Genomic DNA, 21,016 nt, shown 5'->3' with positions numbered 1-21,016 from the left:
ATAAATGACTGATTTACCTTCCTAAAACGGAAGTTATTTTTCCAAATATCATTTCTGTTCAAAATGGTAATTTTAACCTTCTTAGCACCCACAAACAGTTCCCTTCTGATATCTACTTGAACTTTCAGATAAAAAAAAGCAAGTTGCAGTAACAAGTTATGCTACACAAAGATTAGCATGAATATCCACCCTCTTTAAACAGCCACCCCACACCCTGGAGAAGAGCAAATGTGAAGTTCATGTGCCAACCAGACTGTGTGCCAGGTGGGTCAAGTCTGACATAGTTACCAAAAAATAACAACATCTTCTATATGTGAAACCCAGCTATGTGGTTGTGCAACTCCATAGCTGACTTTCAACCATGGTCATCTGCAAACAAGTTAGTCTCAGCCACCTGCACATCCTGAATGCAAAAAGCTAAGTTTTAAAAGCATATTCTTAATGCTCTTTTAAATGCAGCACTATTAAAAGGACCTCATTTTGATGCCAGAGGGCAGCAAACATGGACATTCTTGGTCCCCTTCAGCTATTAAGTATGGTAAAGGGAAGTCCTAACTATCATTTGAAATGCTCCCCACAGTTCTCCAGGCTGGGCTAACTGTCCACATCATCAAAATACCCTGGGCATCGGAGCCAAGACGTGTGGCCAGGTAGGACCCAACACTACACAGGCACAGACCTTTTCCATGTTAAGAACCCAAATCTACACAGCCCTTGGCACCCAGACAGGTTCAGAAAAGGCAGTCCACACAAATCTGCCAAACAAATGAATAAAGTTCAGACATTGCATTTATACTAACTACCTGGGAAATTGAGAGAGAATCTGGAGAGAAAGATGGATGTAAGAAAAACAAAAATTCTCACTTTACAGGAATTCACTAGTTACACAGTTAGCGTCTCCACTTAAGGAGAAGATACACTGATGAATAAGACTGAGTTGGTGGCAGGCATGGTGGCTCTCGCCTGTAATCCCAGCACTTTGGGAGGTCAAGGCTGGAGGATCACTGGAGCCCAGGAGTTCAAGACCAGCCTGGGTAACACGGCGAAACCCCATCTCTACAAAAAAAATTTTTTTAATTAGCCAGGCACGGTGGCATGCACCATTAGTCCCAGCTACTCGGGAGGCTGAGGCGAGAGGATGGCTTGAGCCTAGGAGAGCAAGGCTGCAGTGAGCTATGAACATGCTACTACACTCCAGCCTAAGCAACACAGCGAGACCCTGTCTCAAAAACAAACAAACAAACAAACAAAAAACAAATAATTAGGCTAATCTTTGGAATAAATTTATTTCTGGGGAAAAAAAGACTTAATTGTGTGCTCCCTCCCCTTTGTACTTTTTGAAGCCTGCTAGAATTCTAGGAAAATAGATTTCCTGCCCTTACTCTCTCCTTCCTCACACACTCACCAGTGCTCATGTGCTTCTCTGACCCACATGCTCTGCTCATGCTGAATAACCCCACCTCAGTGGGCCTCTCTCTCTCTCCATCATTACCAATTTCTCTAAAATTTCAGAATCCAAAGGGCATTCTCATTTCCTTGAAATGTACTTTGTCTTGAACTCCCGACTTCAGGTGATCCGCCCGCCTTGGCCACCAAAGTGCTTGGATTACAGGTGTGAGCCACCACGCCTGGCCGAAATGTACTTTGGTGCTACCCTGAAAGATGGCTAGAGTTTTGAGAAGACCCAAACAGTTAAAGGTGACAGACAGACTTGGTCCCACTCAAGTTGGTGGGTGTTCCATTTTGTTTCGCTTTAGCTTTATTAAGGTACAAATTACATACAACAAAAGTCATTTATTTTAAGTGTATAGCTAGATTAAATTTGCTAATTGTATACAGCTGTGTGACCTCCACCAGTGCAAGATACAGAAAGCCCCCCATGCCCCTTTGCTGTCGATCCCCTCCCCAACCCTCTGACCCCATCCTTATAATCACTGAACCCCCACCTGACACTATCATTTTGAGAATTCCAAAATTTCATGTAAATGGACTCAGACAAGATGTCGCTTTTTGTGTTTAATTTCTTTCACGGAGCAGAATGATTCTGGGATTCATCCATGGTGTTGAGTGTGTTACTATTTCATGTTTCTACTCTTGAGTTGTATTCCACCATACAGCCGTTTATCCATTCACCTATTGGTTGCCATGTGGGTTGTGACCACTTTTTGACCATTATGAACAGTAATACAATGGACACCGTGTAGATGTGTTTATAGGACCATATGTCTACATTTCTCTCAGGTAAATATCTAAGGCATTTCAAGAACACAGAAAGGTTTTGAGTTTGAGAGTCCAGGGAGCCCTCATTTTGTCATCCTCCAGGCTACCCCTCCCACCCCATTCCCCGGAGAGTTCAACTCCAAAGCCTGTATCCCCACCATCTGTTTGGCTCAGCTACCAAATGTCGTCCTATTCCAAACAGAAACCTCTCCACTACCCTAAGGAAATAATGGGAAGAGACCCCAAATCATTCTTAAAATGGTCATTCATTTGAACTCAGGCCAAATGAATTGGACTCTGGGTCAGAGATAACCATTAAATATGGTGTTCAGAGTCCTAAGAGTCCCACTAGCCCAGAGACGGGCTTAGTTGACCACCTCCAAGAGCAGCATAGAGTCCACGAGATGACTACTACCTTGCAAAAGGCCTTGGGAAGAAAGATAACACCAAGGTCTCACACAACACTCCAGGGAGGCAGCTGCCGCCCAGTGCTGTGGACAGCAAAGCATCAGTGCAGAAAATTGAGATTCCCCCCCCTGCCTCCCCTTCCCCCATCCTCATCAGCTGAGCCAGGGCAGGGCTGGGGGACCAGAGGTGAACAGGAAGCAGAAGGACCCCTGGGAGAGCCAGAGCCTCCAGTGGGACCAGAGCTGAGTGGCCCAAGGCAGTGGCAGAAGCTGATTAAAGGAAGACACGGGAAGTGGAGGGGAAGTAGACAAAAGACAGGACAGCCATCTTAGACAACAATGCAAGGGGGAGAAGCTGAAGAAAACCAAACAGAGATCACTACTGACAATAAACAGAGAGGGACAGTGAAGCCCATGGGTGAGGCACGCCTACATTACTTAAGACACCTGAGCACATTCTTACGCCTGGGGCAATAAATTCATCCTTGAGTTACACTAGCTGAGCTGGAGTGAGAGAGAACGATGCTGACATGCCAGATGGGAGAGTGGGAAGACGTGGGCTGGGTGCTGGGAGTTTGGCTTCTCATCTGTGCATGGCCTCTAAACTGGCCAGTGACAATGACCTGGTCACTTCCCCACTCTGGACCTGGGTTGCCCCTCTGTAAACAAGGAGGTTGGAATAAATTATCTCTAATACCCTAATGTCTTATAAATCTTGTGCAATTTTTGCCAAGATGGGAGTATGGGGAGAGAAGAGTGGAAACAGCCCAGAGCTCAGTGAGATGAGATATCAAAGGGGAGGAGAAGTGTTCATTTCATCTTCCTAATCTCCAATTGGCAAAGCCAGGCTGGGGGCAATATGGACTGGTTCTGTGATGACAAATAACTCCTAGCTCATTCCTAATGATTCATCACCAAATGTTCTTTCTTCAGCTAGAATTTAAAAAATGGACTCATCCGTAAAATAGGAATAATAATAGTATCTGCTTCATAGGGTTGGTATGAAAATAAAATGAGTGCATATTTGTAAAGTTCCTGGAGCAGAGTAAGTGCTCTGAGCTTGAGAACTAAAACGCATGCCTCCTGGGATTTATTAGTTACACCTCAGCAGAAACAAGGTTATCAGGCCCTTTCCCGAGTTCCCAGTTTGGGTCAGAAGAGAAGGGAAGAGGGAGAGGAGAAAGGAAGAGAATATGATGTGGAGGGAGGCAAGTCGGTTGGGAACATAGACTCTAACTCAGTAGCTGGTACCTGATAGATGTCTATATGGGATGGATGGGTGGACAGACTGACACATGACAAATGGACAGCGGTGAGGAGGGGAGAGTGCAGACAGGGAACCTTCACCTCCTTTACAATTTTGGGAGTCCACACGGCATGGCATACAAATCCATTTTATTCCCATCGAGAAATAAAATCCAATTCTCCACCAGCAAGAGAGCCTTCCGAAAGAGGCCCCTCTGGGTAAACGGCCACTGACCGAGAAGTCTGCCAGTCTTCTTCCACCCCACCCATGCCCCCACCCTAATCAGAGGCCAAACCCTTCCTGGCGCCTGTGATAAAAGCAACTGTTAGCTTGCACTAGACTAGCTTCAAAGTTGTATTGACCCTGGTGTGTTATGTCTAAGAGTGGATGCCCTATCTCTTTTCTGGCCAATGTTATTACCTGTATGGACTTTGCACTGGAATCAGCTATCTGCTCTTACTTATGCACACCTGGGGCATAGAGCCAGCCCTGTATCTGTTTTCAGCCGTCTTACTTCAGATAATTCCCAAGTCCTGTCTAGCTGCCTTCCTTATCACAGGGATAGCACCCAAGGTCCATCAGGGCCTCAGAGCAGAATCCCCTACAAACAAGTCTGGTTTGGCCATGGAGGACAGTCAGGCTGTTTTTGGGGTGGGGTGCAGATATTCTCTGTCTGTTGTGATGCTTACATATAATGTCACCATAGACACTTGCATGTGTTGTGATCCCTGTGGTTTGAGAGTTTGGAGCTCTCTAAAAGTCAAAATGTTCCAAATGGGTCATTAATCTGCACATACACATAAAAGGGACCTGGCAAACCCCAATTCTCTTCCTGATCAGAGACAAGCAATTTGATACCCCTTCCCCAAATCCAAACCCCTTGCCACCATGGGAGCCTGGGGCAGAGAAGGCACAGTGAAGTCAAATTCTAATTCCAGTCTTTAAATGGTACTGTCATTTTTCTGAAAGTCTCTAAATTACAAGGGCATTTTCACTTTTCTTAGCATATTTTTTTAAAACACCTAAGAAATATACTGCAGATCTGGAAAAGAGAACAAAAAGAAGAGAAGGCATCCAGGGTCACCCTCCTATGTGAAAAGTCAATTGATGATGAAGGTTTTTAGGATAACAAGAGGGGAGATGATGGAAAGCAATGCACATGTGAAGGAAATGGATTAGGGAAACAGGGACTTGTTCATGAAAACCCAGAAAACCAGAACCAGGAAGTCCGGGAAGTCAGAGAAACAAATCATGACTTAAAAAGCGGAAGTCCTACACACATCTACGGAATGCCTTGTCCCACAAGGCAACATGGGCTGCCACAGGGGGGGACAGGGTGGGAGCAGACCAACCCAGTGGTGTTGCTGAGGGGTAAGGGGCTAGCCCTATGAGGCGAGTGTCCAGGGCAGAACTGGAGCTTTGTGCAACTGTTTCCCAGGCAGAGACAGAACACTAGGCTGGTGCTGCCAGTCTGACAGTAGGTCTGCCATTGTCCTTTGGTCAGCTCTGGACACACGGCAAAAGTGAGTTCAAAACAGCCTGGAGCAGGAGAGAGGGAAGAGAGGAGGATAACACCCATCTTCCACTTTGCTGCAGGTTTGAGACGAGGATCTGAGCCAGTTACGCATTCTGGAAGGGCCTGGTGAGTACATCTCTCCTGTCTTGTACACCCCTCTCTCCTTACCGACTTTCTCTCCCAGCAGCCAGCAGGGGCCTGGGTGATTTCTGGACTGCAAACCCTGACCACACAGACTTATACGCCAGGACGGTCAACAGGCAGCCTTTCCCCCTCTGGGTTCCATTATGATCACTCTTGCTGTCTTGCTCTTATGTGCACTCTCTCTCTTTCTCTCTCATTCTGCTCCCAAGAGGAGTCTTAGGTCGACCCCTTCCCCAAATCTCCCTCACTGGATACAATAGTCATAGGCCTGAAAAGCAGCATGCAAACTGAATTTTTGTAAAGCAGGACCCATTTTCCCAACGACAGTCATAAGAGAGGAGTGAGCACAACTTAGCACTTAATTTCTGTCTTCACGATTACTTCATGACAAATCTGGATTCCAAAGGGTCTGTAAGTTCTCACATGGAAGGAAGCAAGCTCTCTACTCCTCCCCCACTGCTGCGTGGACAGGGAGTACGCCACAGACACCTGTTGGCCAGCCAATTCTAATTCCCTATAGCTAGCATCCCCTAAGCTAGAGCTGGAGCTATTTCCTTGCAGCCTTCCTTTTCTCTAGCAAAGTCCTTCCATGCAGTAGTTAATGACCTGTAAACACTTAATGAGCTAGAGAAATATTCCATCAAAAGGAATACCACATGCATCCTTTTGTAAAGTGCAGGGAAAAAATCTTTTGTAAAATGAAGCATCGCTTTTAACTGCTCTGTTTGATCAAGTCAGATTTTTCAGAATATGCATAACTAGTATTCAAGCACATAAAAACTGACTTCAAGTCAATCAATCCCTAGAAACTAACCCTCAGGTTTGCAGACCAAGGATATATGAGAGTGCTTTGAAGTCTGGACTCAAACCCCAGCTCCTGAATTGAATTAGAACGTTCCACGTGGACAGATTCATGGCCCCTAACATCAGGAATCAGTGAGAAACTCCTTCAGCACTCACCAGTCACTACGTATCTCAGTGCCATATCCTATCACGGTGATGATAATAACCATTATGATGATAATAATCACCATAGCTTCCACTGGATGGCACTTTGCACCTTCCAGAGCAATTTAACACCGTTTACTTTTTTTGGAAGGCCTTCAGGACCAACCTCCTACTCTTCCCTTTCTCTGAACCATCACCTTACTATCAGCACATATTTCCCCCAAAGGACCCAGTGGCCTCTTTTGTCTCGTTTCTCGCTTTGCTGATGATCCAGTAGAGGAATGATCAAAAGGACCTTGCACATTGTCCTCAATGAACCAGGCTTCCTCTTCAGGATGGAAGTGACACAGGTGATAGAAGGGCGAGCCTGGACCCACCATTTCATTGGCTGAGGAGGACCCCATAAAGTCAGGGTGTTGCAGAGATTGCTGTGCACAAGATCCAAGAGGCCCGTGGAGGTGGGGAGATAGGGGACCCACCGAGCAGTCCTTTGAGAGCAGGGATCTTGTCTTTGAGGAAGGACATCACTCTGAGCAGGGCTGGGAGAAGGGAGTGTGGAGGGGAGAACTGAGCCAGACTCCAAGCAGCAAGGGCCTCTATGTAGGTGGGTGTGTGGCTCTGCAACGGGACCCAGCAGCCCTGGGCACAGAGGTGGTGAGTGGAGATAGTGCCCATAGTGATAACCAGGCAGGGCCTGGCAGAAGAGGCCCTGGACACTGAAGGCTGGGCACAGCCTCCAGGACCGCTCACAGGACATGCCTCAGTGTGTGCTGACAGCTCCTCCCCACCGCGACCCCTATCAGTGCCGACCAAGTGCACAAGATGCACACCCCAGCTGGGCTGGACAGAGGGGTCCCGCAGGGTCACAGGGTGTGCCCCAAGGAGGCGGGGAGCTCACAGTCTCCAAGCATTGCATCATCCTGGTACCAGGAAGGCAATGGGCTGCCCCATACCCACTTCCCTTCCTAGACTTGGCCTGGGACATTCATCATCTAGCCACCTTTGGCACCTGCATTTGTTTTTCAAATTTTAATAGCAGATAGGTTTAGCGTGCTAAGCAGAGCTGAGCAGAGGTGATCTGACCCCTCCAACTACTCACTTAAGATCAGTCAAGAGAAAGATGCAGGCAGATAGATGACATGGGGAGAAGCCAGTGAGGTCATCTGTAAGTCCAAGGTCGTCCAAACCCACCCCATTTTCAGCCAGACTGCTAATTCTCTGAGGAACTGGAGACTGTGTTGCTTAGAAAATCCTCTTTGATTGACATACTAATATGTATGTGCCTTATACATACATTTGAATCACCTGTAAATCTTGATGAAACTCAGATGACTGTCCAACTCATCCAGCAACTACGTTTCTCTAATAGAACAGGAAGCAGGTGGGGAAGGGGGTGAGAGGCAGAGCCAGTGTTTCTTCCCCATTTCTTCCCCATTTTCCCTTCCACTGACTCTGTACCCACACAGGCATCCAAAGGGAAGAATGCTACAGCTACCATCCATTTCTCACTGCTTTTTCTAGGAGATGGCCCTATAATGTGTTCCCCAGTATTCAGGTTTCCGGGCTGCTGCTATCACCTCTGGTCTTGGGGCCCAAGCCAAAGAGCTGGAGAACAGTTTCAGGCCACAGAGCCTAGGGCCGGGTAAGCATGACAGCTGTGTGCAGGGTGAATGAACAGCACCCTCTGTCACCCCCACAGTGCCGCAGGGATGTGACGCCCCTTCCCCAGCCATACCCTTCTGGGCCACAGTGCTGGAGGCTGAAGTCAAAGCCCATCGTGCCTTATTCCTTCAAGAGCAATACTCCTGGGAAAGGCTGCACATTCTGTAACTCCTCTGAGTGATATTTCCTCCCAGGGGCAAAAAAGGAAATTAGCCCCATTTTATAGATAAGGAGGCTGAGGCCTGATGGACTTGATCAGCTTGTCTGGGGCCACCCAGCCAGCAGGTGAAAAGACTCAAGTATAACTGGCTTTAGAGCCCAAGCTCCTTCAATGTCCCACATTCTCAAGATAGTGTTTGCCACAGGCCAAGGCTAGCAAAGAGACCCCTCCAACCCCTCACACCTCCCCACCAGTCCCATGCAGGTGTCAGTGAAGCCCAAGAAACGTGAGGCCCCAGGACCGAAGGGGTGGACAGCACTGAAGGAAACTGCTCAGCCTTGAGTGCAGAGGCTGTTGTGAAACAGCTCTGGGCAGCGCCTGGGCCACAGTATGTGGAAGGAGCCATGTTCCTAAGCTGCCTGGTACTCTGCCATCTCTCTCTTCTTCTCTTCCTCCTAACCCATAAGCACCAGACCTCAAGCCCCACATGCAGCTCTAGCAGCTGCTAGCCCTCAAGCACCGACCTGGCTCCTCCCAGACAGGCCAGCCCAGGCGAGCCCCTCCAGCCAGGCACCCACCCCACTGCCAGGCTGTTTACTCTTAGCTGGTATTTGTCTTCTGTCTGCTCCCTTGTAGCTCCCTCCCTCCTCTCCTCCTTTCAGTCCTCTGCCCGGACCTGCCTAAGGCTGCCTGCCAGTGAGAATGCATGTCAGGGCTATGCCCTGGGCACTGAGGGCTGGGGTGCCCAGAGGCCTGCAGCTGTGCCCTGGATGGAAAACCAGCAGCCTGCAAAGGTGTGAGGGCAGCACAGGAGTTGTGTGTGAGAGGGTTGTCTTGAGAGTGAAACTCACCACGTGTAGCCCAGGCAGAGAGGGGACAGTGGGGTGGGGAGGACACTGGGGGAGGAAGAGCAGGTGCGGGGCAGGTCAGGTGAGGTTCTAGAGACCAGTTCCCCCAGGATGCACTGCCTCTGCTCCCCTGCCCCCATGAACCACACCTCTGTGGGCTGAGAGATGTGCCTTCAGAGCAGGGCAGGGAGCAGCTGGGGGCCTGGCCAGAGCAACCATCACAGGAGGAAGGTACACTAGAGCAGGCAGCCTACCCAAGAGCCAGGGAAGGAAGGAGAGCCTCTGAGAAAAAGTGTGGGAAGGATGGAAGGGACTATTTGTATTGAAGGGATAAATCAGACACCCCACACTTTCCAACCCCTTGGGACAGGATTCAGAGCCAGGCTCGGGGCTGCTACGTAGAGATGACATCCATCAGCAGTTAAGGTGTAAAGCCAGGCTATAAGGCTGACAGGCCGTAGGCATCAAACTGGGAGCTCAGAGTCGGGGCACATGGCTGGCTGTGTACCTCACAACAGCTCTTTAACCTCTCCAAGCCTCCGTTTCTTCACTGGTAAAATAGCCATGAGGACACTGTATGGCCAGCCTCCTAGGGTTGCTGATGGAAATGATTCAAAGAAATGTCTGTGGACCAAGCCTAGCTGCGTGGGCTGGCAAGCATTTCTGGGTCGCTGCATTCTCCTCTGTAAATTGGGGAAACCCTGAACTGCTCAGCCGACCTCATGGTTGACTTAACTCAGCAACAGAGGTCTCCACAGGAGCCCTGCCCACATGAGACATCTTTGGCACATCTTCTGAAACAAGACCTGTTTCTGGAAAGTTGTTGGTAAATATCCAGTTTTGCACGTATATTACTGTTTCCGAAAAGCTACCTTCATTCTGCTTTGAGTCAATGGCAGCTAATTTCATTCATTTGGTCCAGACCTGTAGTGCTTCTTGCCAGAAGAACACAGTGGAATGAGCCTCATTCCCTGCCCTCAAGGAGCACACAGTCTAGTGGCTCTGTCTTTAATATCTATAAGAGCACAGGTAAGTGTCAGGAAGCCATGGTCCTCTGGAGAAATGAAGAACACTCATGTAATATGATTAATCACTTCCAAATATTCTACCTGGTTTAAAAGTTCTCTCTCAGGTGCTTCCCTGAGTGGCAAGAGGGAAAGGCCTTCCACAAGTACTTACACTGCTTTCTTTTCTTTTCTTTTCTTTTAAGATGGAGTTTCCCTCTTGTTGCCCAGGCTGGAGTGCAATGGTGCGATCTTGGCTCACTGCAACCTCCCTCTCCCGGGTTCAAGCGGTTCTCCTGCCTCAGCCTCCCAAGTAGCTGGGATTATGGGTATGTGTCACCACATCCAGCTAATTTTGTATTTATTTTTAGTAGAGAGGGGTCATGTTGATCAGGCTGGTCTCGAACTCCCGACCTCAGGTAATCCGCCCGCCTCAGCCTCCCAAAGTGCCGGGATTACAGGCGTGAACCACCACACCCGGCCTTATACTGCTTTCTTAATTACAGTGATGTGCTTATCTCACATAAAAATGTAAGAGGGGAGAACAGGAAGATGAATTCTGAGAAGTTATATCAGACCTTCTGCCTCTCTACATTCCAGAACGGTCTTTTATTCTAATTATTTTACGGGTGAATTATGGAATACAGTAGTATTATGTTTCTTTCTACGCAACTTGTGTTTCAGTAGGTGAAATCTCAGGCTAACAGAGCTTCAGGGAGGAAAGGCCAGACTAAAAATATCCCTTACTCCACAGAGAAGCTGTACCAGCAGAAGTCCTGGAAAACTGACAGCTTTGCATGTTGTAACAATGCAACTCAAGACTATCAGAAGGATATAAATATTTGTATAGATACTTAACAAAGCAGCAATCAGCGATCAGGTCCCACCAAATGAGCTTACAGTCTATTGTCCTGTTTTGTAAAAGTTGGTGAAATAAAACGATGCACAGCAGATTTGCTGAGCTCCGAAGTCAGGGAGTCGGTAAACTGCGAACATGTCAGCTCCCTCCTGGCTCCCCTCTACAGTCTGTGAGCAAATGGAAAAATAAACCATTGGAAAAAGTCTCAGCCTAATAAAACTGCACAGATAGAATAACTTCTTCATTGGATTCAGAAGTAGCACGGGGGGTTCTTGCTAGCACAGATTTGAGCTCTGCCATCACACACTGCACATACAATATCTGGATCTCAGATATTGCTCCTGAAGGAAGAGCCAGCTTCCTTCTCTTATCTTCCTTCTATATCAAAAAGCAGTGTTCACACCCAATCCCATGCTTTCTTATATTAAAATATGAATTTAAGAAATACCAGTGAAAGGGGATTTTTAAAACCAGAAACTCTTTGTGTTGTAATGTTCTTGATATGTTAATAAAACTGTTTTCAATCACCATCAGAAGAAAACAAATTTACCTCTAATCATGGTAGCACAGTAGAGCAGAACGAGCACTCAACTGGTGATCAAAAGAAATAAGTTCTAGTCCTGTCACTAAGAAGCTATGTGACCAGTAGAGGCACTTAATCTCTAAGAGAGTCAAGTTTTGAGTAGGTAAAATGAGCTGGGGAAGGGGTGAACCAGTGAGAAGGAACACTGGTCTGTCTGGGGCCCCTAGAAGACACAGCCAAACTTCTTGCTTGCTCTTGTCCAAACACCTCCTTGTCTTTTAAGGCCTGGACTGTCTAGAGGGATGGCTACTGGCTTGGAGCAAAACCAATGTGTCTGTCATCTTAATACACAAGGAATGTGATGAAACGAGGGTGTCTGTGTGGAAGGGACAGACCCAAATCCACTCTGCATTTGGCAGTGAGAGCAGGGAGGAGGCCACCTCCAAATCTGGTCACTCCTAGTCCCAAGAGAGAGAAGCCACATCACCCCCGATTATGTTAGCCTCATTCTGCAGCCTCAGCAGGCTCTGAGCAGGTGGAAAGTCAGACTGGGGTCCAACCAGAAGACCCAAAACAGGAAAGGCGGGCAGCTGCAAAAGAGCCTCACTTCTCCAGGGATTGTGACTGTTTATTAAAAAACCCTCACCCATGCCACCCACTGCAGCCTGGACAGGCATTCTGGAAGGCAGACATCTCCCTGGAAGACAGCAGGCTATTGTTTCCTCTGAGCCCTGCAACAATTTTCTCTGGACCCTCTCCTCCATCTATCCCCAGGATGGAGCATAACCCTCCCTCCTGTCCATCAGACTGCCCAAATCTGGGGAAAGAATTTGTGGCGCTCCGGTCTGAGTGCAGACCAAGCTCCCAATACCAGTGGCTGTTTCAGGCTTACAAAGCCTTGGTGGTTTCCACACCCAGCAGTTCCTACCCAGGACTGAAAAGCCCTCAGCAAACACCCAGATGGCCCTTGTTCACCCTCCTGGAAACCTATAGCTGCCAGGGAAATGTGACATTTTGTGAGGACTAATTTTACCCACCTAGAAGATCGAGGAGCCAAGATGCAACCCTAAAGCCCATTGCAAGGGATAATATTCTGGATCTTTTTTCAGAGCTTGGTTATTTTATAAAATTTGTATATTAACGGTAATTCACATTCATCTAAATCTCCTGAAAATTGAGTATTGGCTGCTTTATTGATTCTAGAAAAAAAGAAAGAAAGGCAGGGAGGGAATGAGAGGGCGAGGAGGGAATGAAAGACACTGAGTGTTAAGGCCCAACCCAGCCAAAACCCCACCTGCTAGAAGTCTTCAGGCATGCGGGAAGCCTACATGGCTTTGAGTGGCACATTCTGAGCATTCTGAAGAGCACATTCAGCCTACACTGCCCCCATGCCACAGGGCCCTGGCCTCCTTTTTGACTCACACTTGCCTGGCAGGACTCCCCACACCAAACAGAGACACTCAGCCGAGAACAAGAAGGCAGGGCCCGGGGTTCACACTGCACAGTGGTTTCCGAAGCAATTCCGGAACTGCTGCCTACTGGCACGCACGCAGGAGCAATGATGGAGATGCAGTACCTTCTGGGTCTGCCTGGGTCCAGCCTTCCCTTTCCTAGTCACTGTGGGGTTTCACCCAGTCCAGCCACCCACTGCTAAGGCAGAGAAGCCCACCCATCAGAATGCTAGGATATGACACACTTGCACCTTCCGCCTGGCCAGGCTGCTCTCCCAAAGAAGGAATAACAGAACAGAACAGTCAACCTCTGACTACTTGTGGCTTGTAAATGTATACCAATGTTCTTCTTGAAGTGGGAGCTGAGCATTGGGGCACCCAGGAAACATAAAGTCCCAGGCAAAAAATAAATAGAAGAATGAGTCTGCTAAAACAACCAACTCCGTCTCTGTCTCCCCCAAGACCTCCTAGTCAGAACCTTCACTCAGCGTTTCAGCAGGTACTGTTTACCTGGAAATACAGCTGATGTATTTACTGAGAAGCTTCTTCAAGCCTTCTGCTGGTGCTTAGGGACTATAGCAATCAAGTCTTAAAATTATATAGAGAGATGGAATATCAGGTACATTTCTGTCCCCGAAAATGCTTAAAAGATCAAATTGATTCCTATTACATGCCTCCCCTACCAGCGAGCACTCACCACCAGCTTCCTTGCTCCAAACCATTAAAGCTGAGCTTCCCCAAAAAACCAGCCTTCTGCAAGCCGTGCCTTTCCTCCCCTGTGTCCAGGCTGTGGGGCATGGAGAGGAATCAGAGGCGTAAGGAGTTCTGGATCAGAATCCCTAGTCTACCCCTGCACTGCATGAGACCAGACATGCCATTTAACCTCTCTAGGCTTCAACTACCCCTTCTCCTGCCTCTTCGCAGGGTTACGCATGAGGTGAGGCTCAATTTGACAATGCTTCTCAAAAGGCTTACTCCAGAAAAAATGTGATTTCATCTCTATGCTCATTAACAGCACAATGGATGTTTGAAAGGGATGGGCCCAATTTTTCATGAGCCAAAAAAGCTAGAGGATTGGAGAGAAGAGAAGGGACCGATACTCAGAAATGGCTTCAAGGGTGTCCTTTGGCACCCCATTCTTCCAGATTGTTCCAAATGCCTGCTGCAGTAATAACAGCCCCAAAAGAACACACCGCTTTGTCAGGACTTGTAGGTGAAATGTGTTGGAGCAGCTGTCAGCTTGGGGAAAATCACTCATCAGGTAGTCAGCCGAGTGGGGCTGCCTTCAGCTGGACAAACACTGAATCCGCTCAGGGAATGAGCGAGTGCTTTCCTGTCCTCCCCTTCGGGGCCAAACCAGCCCTCTTTTACCTTCTTGTCCAACCCAGTGGGCCTCTTTCCCTCAAATACACCCCTCCATCTCTTCCCTCCAGCTCCCTAAGCTCTCATTCAGGGCACAGACAGCTCTCCAGGCTGCCAGAGCAAGGGAGTTAGGAAATAACAACCCCTCTGCATCCATCCCCACCTTCCAGAGGCAGGGGACACAGCTGGCCACTCTGTGATGAGAATGGGTAACTCTTCCAGCTGGGTCTATCATTTTAGAAGAAGCCATTGGTGGCTGACTCTTAAGTGGGAAGGGCCTATTACAGAGATCTCCAGAGGAACTCTACCTGAGGGAGAGGAAAACACCCCCCAAAACAATAGTGGGCAGAAAAATCTGCATCCCGTAAACACCCAGAAGCAATAGCAGCCTCACCTGGCTGATCTGCCAGACACTGTGGAGGTGGCATGGTGGCATTTGGTAAATAACCCAAATAGGGCTTTGAAGGGTATGAGACACCACACTAGGCTTTGCAGCCCAGGTGAAACCAGATGGTTCGAGAAGACAGTGAATCACTCATAGGCAAGGGATGTTGTAAACACACCTAAAAATCCCCTTTCCCAGCCATCCTTTGACACCCACCACAGAAATCACAGACAGGCGGGACAGAACACCTGGGCCCAAAATAGCTTGTCCTATTAGCCAAGTGTCAGCACTCCCACTTTGTCTGAGGGCATGGCAGGGAGGCGGCTGGCCATCGGCTTAGGGCTCTGGCCTCCTCATTTAATTATTTCTGCATCAGAGGAAGAGTCACCTTCACAGGCCAGCTGTGGTCTGATGTGCCACATCTAATGCCAGGAGGCCCTGCCAGCGGCCTCCATTCTGGTCTGTCAAATTCCTGGAGACCTTGAGACAGTGTTCCTCAGATCCAGGACAGGGCTGGCTCAGGGTGCCACCAGGGTCAACCCGAGGACACCAATCCTCAGACCCTCCAAGATGACAGTATCTCATTTTGCCAGCCTCAGTGAGCCAGCCCAAGCTGGCATGCTGAGTCCCAGGAAAGTCCTGGCTATAACAACCCAGCACCCAGGTGCTTTTGTGCATGGCTGCTTAGAGGGCTAATGATAAAGGCAGCTCACTAAGGAAACGACCATGCCCAGCAGTCTCCTAAATTGCGAAGGCAGCATTTACCACCGAGGAGAGCCCCCTGCATGTGTCCTTCTAAACACCTGATATATACCCATTTTTCTGTCAGCAACCTCAAATAATGTCTATAATGCTGAGATTTATACATGGGTGATTATAAATGTGATTTCATTATAGCCTCTGCAAAACTACCTTTCCGCCTAAACATTCAATTAATGTAATTAAATTGCTACCTGATGGCATTATCTAATTTAACTTGGGATCCAAACTATTGAAAAGCATGTGCCTTTTAGCACCCTGACTGGTAAGGCATGTGATGAACAGAGCTATAAACATGTTGGCGTAACTGAGCTGTTTAAAAATAAATTAGCAAACTATAAAAATAAACAGTAACATACATATGTACTCAATTATGGACTAACTCTAATTTTTCTTCTGAAATACTGTCTTTGACCTTAGTCATAAACAAGCACTATTAAAAAAACATAATATCCCAACAGACAGAATGCCAAGGATTAAATGCTCTTCCAGCTCAGCAGAATGCAAAACCAGATAGGAAGGAAGGAAGGAAGGAAGGAAGGAAGGAAGGAAGGAAGGAAGGAGGGAAGGAGGGAAGGAGGGAAGGAGGGAAGGAGGGAAGGAGGGAAGGAGGGAAGGAGGGAAGGAGGGAAGGAAGGAAGGAAGGAAGGAAGGAAGGAAGGGAGGGAGGGAGGGAGGGAGGGAGGGAGGGAAGGAGGGAAGGAAGGATGGGTGGGAGGGAAGGATGGAAGGGAGGGATGGGAGGGAGGGAAGGGAGGAAGGGGAAGCCCTTGCCTTTCTTGAAAAGCTAGAAAACTGTGTCCAAAACCTACAAAGACTGCTGCGCCCTTGTTGACTTGAAGCTGCTTCCGTTCGAGACAGAAAAGTTAAAACCTGGTGAAGTGCTTTTACATTTTCAGATGTTTTGGAGTCTCTCAAGAAATGAGGGCAGGCAAGGGGAAGAACTATTTCCGCACACAGCTGTTTCAACAGCTCACTGTCTGCATAACAGAGCCTCTTACACAGGGCTGCCTCCCCACCTGAACGGAGCTCGCTGTCCTAAGTCGGCTACTGCCTCTAAGTCCCCAGCTTTTCTAAGACATATGGCAGAAATGTGGAAATTGTCTTCCAAATAGCACAAGACAGAAAGCGGGTGGGGTGAGGGGCGACGGGTGCGGGAAGAAGGGAAGAGGTAAAATCAAGCTGTTGAAACTGTATACAGGACACGTTTTCACACTAATCCAATGCTCCTGTAACAAAGGACAGCATACTATGGGATAATTACTATGGATTATTATTACAGTTTCTAAAGCAAAAGAACAAAAAAAATGCACAAAAGACATATTACACACGCAGATTTCTAAAGCTTTAAAATCATATGGTCTTCGGTGTTGGTTCCTACGGGGTTATGGATAATGCCCTAACTGAGCACGACAGATGCAAACACAAAAAAGAAATCACAATAAACCTGAAAGTCTCTCATGTCATGGTGCTTACTGCCCTTTCTTTCACAAACAAAAGTAGTTGAGCAACAGCTAAGTAGTTATTCATCTCAAAGAACCAACCTAAAATGCTGACAGCATCAGCGTTGTCTACCCCCACCCCCAAATAACAACAACAAATTACACAAATAAAGACTAGGAGGAAGCTCAAACGCATCCACACTTGGTTCAGAATGCAGGAAAGGCCTGGTGTGAAAGAGGGGACAGAGAAGCTTTATGGGTATGCAGAATGACACCCCAGGCCACACTCCCTGCAGGGGCCACAGGAGCCGGGTCCCAGGTCTGACTTTTACACAAACAGGGGGTTGCCAGTTGCTGCAAGACAAATATCCCAGCACGCTACCTGATTGGCAAAGGAATGCAGCCAGGAGGTTCTGGAATAGCACAGTGTGGAATCGCACTGGACTTTTCCTGTCCTCAGGAGGACTTTGCTTTCATCCGAAATGTAAAGCATTTGATTGGCAGGTGAAGAACAAAACTTACCCCAGGTACTACGGCAAACTGGCCAAAGAGAAGCGTTGCTGGGAGAATGGAGACGGCAGGAAACAGCCTCAGCTTGGCCCAGGAAGAAGCTGGCGCTCAGCTTCGGGGGCCATGGGAGTAGCTGGAGGCCTGTGCATTTCCCTGAGGGTCTCCCTGGTGACAGGGCTGGACCTTTGCACTGGCAGCCTGTACTATTCTCTGAGCTCCCCCTTGGGTCACCTATGATTCCAGAAGAGTCTGTTCTACAAGGTGGCAAAGCCAGCACCCTAGAGGGGACAGAGAGGAACCTACGGCCTACCTTGAAGATGTTAAACTTATGCTGTAATCACTGCTATTTAAGGTGTCCTTTGAGTCCTGAGGACCAAGGAGCTCTCCGATGACCAGGAACGTGTCACTGGTTCTTCCTGATTGCTAAAGCCTAGAAGATCTCCTCCAAAGAAAAGTGGCTCAGACAGAAACACTGTTTCTCATCAGACTCCAAAATCACAGGCTTCTGGTCTAAAGATTCAAGCTGAGAAACAAGAAAGCAATTTGTTTGATTCAGGCCCTTGCAAATTACCCCCCAATAATTTACTTTGGTCTCAGCTTTGGCTTGCTTGGATATGAGGATTCCAAGAATTTTTTTACTTTTCCATTAGAGGGCTCTGCACTCTCCTTTCAAGGAAAAAGGCTCTATCTGCCAGCCCACTTCTTTCCAGGAATGGGGAAAGGGAGGAGGAGAACCTGTGGAAAAGTGGACAACAGATTTCCAGAAGAAATTCCAAGCCAGGGCTGACCATGGACCTGAGCACAGCAGAGCCACAGGGACATCTTCAGAAAAGGATTCTGTGGAAGCACAAGATGCGTGGCAGTGAGAGTCCTGAGAAGTCCAGGAAAAGATGCAGCTTACAGACCCATTCCCAGATATCACGGATTAACAGCAGCCCTCACAGTCTACCTGAGACCCGAGAAAACAAACTAAGGGAAAGAAATGCAAGAAACAAAGCACAACTTTCTGGATCAAAAGATCAAGTTGTCTTTGGTGGCTAAAGAACAACAGAGAAGGAAAAAGAACAAAAAGATTAGGAGGAGGAGAAAAACACCTGGCCTTCCCTAAAGAGCTACAGTTACACTTAAAGCATCTCAGCTACAGGCAATCAACTGGGGCTCACCTAACAGCCACAACAGGGGGCCACTCTCTTTCCCCTCCGATCTTCCTGAACAGGACAGTAGTCTAGCACCCACTGAAGACCTGAAGTGGAGAAGGAGCCCCAGACATGCCCATCATCTGAGCACCTCCACAACCCTTCTGGCCCATCCCAATAAACAGCAATTCTATACTCCCAGTCCCCGACCCACGTATTTTGGGGTCCATCTTGACTCCTCTCTTCTTTTCATATCCCCCATCCCATCTGTCGGCAAATCCTGCTACGTTTACCTTCTAAATATGTCTGGAATCCAGCCCCTGCTGACGTCCCTACCACCCTGATCCATACCACCATAACTTGCCTGGAATTTGCCTTCTGACTGCTTCTGCCTCACTTTCCCATGCTCAAGTCTCAAAACGCAGCCAAAGCGACTCTCTGGAAACCAAGTCACGTGACATCGCTCCTCCAGTGGCTTCCATCTCCCTCGGAGTCAGGGCCAAAAATCTCTGTTCTGCATCCTTCAAGGAGCCAGCTGGTCTCTCCCCCCCTCCTGCACTCTTCCACTCTGACCCCAGAGCCCCCTGCTCCTCCTGCAGCAGCCAGGCATATTATGCACAAGGTTTCTGCATTTGCTATTCACTCTGCCTGGAACCATCTTCTCGAACTTCTCCCATGGCCAACTTCCCCACTTCCTTGGAGCCTTTCCTTCTCAGGGGGCCTTCCCTAACCGTCCTATTTAAAAGCATGCTCACCATGCACTCCTTACCCCTCTTCCCACCTTTTTTTCGTGCAAGGCAGTTTGATATTCTTTTGCCATGCTATATAATTCACATATTTATTGGGGCATCTTCTGTCTCTCCCGAGCTAGAAAGGGGGCACCACAAGGGCAGGGAGTTTTTAAGGCTTTGACCAAGGCTTTACAGCCAACACCAAGAACCCTGCCCAGCATGTGGCAGGTGTTCAAAATATTTGTTGAGAAATGAATGAGTGAAACTTCACAATTCCAAACTGCCAGGTAGCCACTCAACGCCATATCTATAAAACTGTCAGGCAGCCCAACCTGGGGGCACTTTAGCTTTGGAGCTTGGGTTTGAGTCAAATTCCATTTTCCCCACAGGCCCTGAAGCGCAGAGGGAAGAGCTTTTGCATTATAATATAAATGGAGGGGCTGAGCTGGTTTGGGGGAGCCCTTGACAGGAGCCAGTAAGAAACAAATGGGGGTCTTTTTCCTAAGGCGTAGGTGGAGCCTCTAGAAAGAGAGGGGCGCAGAGCCTGAGGAAAAGCCAACCACCAGCAGCTCCTCAGCACTCTTCCCACTGGGGCTGTGTAGCCAACTGTGTTTCCAGGCACACCGAGATGCCCATACTCATACCCAATGCTATGCAGGGGCACTGGCCAGGCACAATTCCCAGCTGCCGCATTACTCTCCCTCCATTCTTGCTTTCAGATTCTCCCTCCTCCTGGCAAGGGCATTGGGAGGGTGGGAGAGAAGGAGAGCCTTTCTACCTGAGAGCCCAGGATGTAGCCAGAAAAGCTAAAATACCCTTTCCTACCCTGGCATACATTTTGACAGGTGAATAAGTACTCCCCAGTAGGCAATAACAAGGAGAAGTCTGAATTAAAAGAACTTGCCAATTTGGGAAGTAATGCCATTCTATGTGACTCCACTCTATTCTGTTACCAATAAAACACTTAAAGATGCTATTCATGCAGACATAAAGTGCTAATGGCCACTTGTTAACATGGTTCATAATGCTAATATTTCCCTCTGATTTCTGACAGTTCTTTTTTTTCTTTCTTCTTTTTTGGGGCTATTTTAAGTTAACAGAGTGCTAATCTGATTCAAAACTGAAGACTCAAAGAGCTACACGCTACATAACTGCACTATTAATGACAACCATTGCTTTACATGTTGCACCATTTCATGAAAACAATCATCCCTCAGTCAATGTATTTTCCAAGCCACAGAAAAGCTGAAATAAGTTGAAAATGCAGTAGGCAAAGAAGCAGCTAGCAATGTAAGACACTAAGGGGCAGGGCAGGGGTGTCATTAACTCTTCTCCAAGCTTTAAGCACTCTGTTTCTAGGAAGGCAAGGGTTGGGGGAAGCTTTTTTCTTTCAAATAAATCAGTAAAATGATGAGGTGCCTCCTCTGCTATGCCCAGTGGCCCAGGCACACTTACTAAGGTATCCTCCCAGAAACATAGGTGTTCAAAGGCAAAAGAAAGGGAACCAGCTCGTGGTGTGGTACTTACTGGGCCAAAGATATGGTAACGCTCCCCAGGAAATACAAGCGGTCACAGTCACTCCAAAATGAATCTGTGTATAGCCACACAGGTTTGCAACTTAATTCAAACAACTTGGAAGGCTAAGGAACACCGGAGCTGGGGAGCTGCAGAGGAACCCCTGCGTTCACCATCCCTGGAGAGCT

General features: G+C 48.0%; 1 protein-coding gene and 1 long non-coding RNA gene across 11 annotated transcripts in view; both read right to left on the bottom strand.

Annotated features, from left to right (window-relative positions):
* Nucleotides 1–21,016, bottom strand: part of BCL11A (BAF chromatin remodeling complex subunit BCL11A) — a 100,210-nt gene that overhangs the window by 37,617 nt on the left and 41,577 nt on the right. The gene's annotated exons all lie outside the window — the stretch shown is intronic.
* Nucleotides 1,881–12,442, bottom strand: LOC116560592. Its single transcript, XR_004273035.1, has 3 exons — nt 12,430–12,442; nt 10,734–10,736; nt 1,881–9,647 (listed from the first exon to the last, which is right to left on the bottom strand). It is a non-coding gene; the product is annotated as an uncharacterized LOC116560592 (long non-coding RNA).

The sequence above is a fragment of the Sapajus apella genome, unplaced genomic scaffold, assembly GCF_009761245.1.
Source record: "Sapajus apella isolate SASKATOON/1434 unplaced genomic scaffold, GSC_monkey_1.0 scaffold26, whole genome shotgun sequence".
Lineage (NCBI taxonomy): Eukaryota > Metazoa > Chordata > Mammalia > Primates > Cebidae > Sapajus > Sapajus apella.
This window is presented reverse-complemented; position numbering and strand designations above follow the sequence as displayed.